The following is a 315-nucleotide window of genomic DNA, read 5'->3' on the forward strand; positions in this document are numbered from 1 at the left end:
TGTCATTGCTCTGCCTGGAATGTTCCACACTGTGACATTAAACAGCTCTACCTCACATTTATTCAATTACAGGTGTTTTTATAGCTAAAGAAAAAACTAGAAAAACAAACATTCACAGGTCAGTGGAACGGAAACTTCGCCTGTAACTTTTGTTTGGTCTCCATGAAGATAGAAAGGTTTAATGTCATACTGTGAAACATTCCAGACAAAGCAATTGAGAAAAGCATTTGACAGACCCACCACCAGAAAAGTTACACAATGCATCTTTAAGTGCTTTGCTAAGAACTAAATATCTTGTCTGAATATCCAAAAATG

Source organism: Boleophthalmus pectinirostris, unplaced genomic scaffold (assembly GCF_026225935.1).
Source record: "Boleophthalmus pectinirostris isolate CB_2022bp ecotype Guang Dong unplaced genomic scaffold, ASM2622593v1 HiC_scaffold_13, whole genome shotgun sequence".
Lineage (NCBI taxonomy): Eukaryota > Metazoa > Chordata > Actinopteri > Gobiiformes > Gobiidae > Boleophthalmus > Boleophthalmus pectinirostris.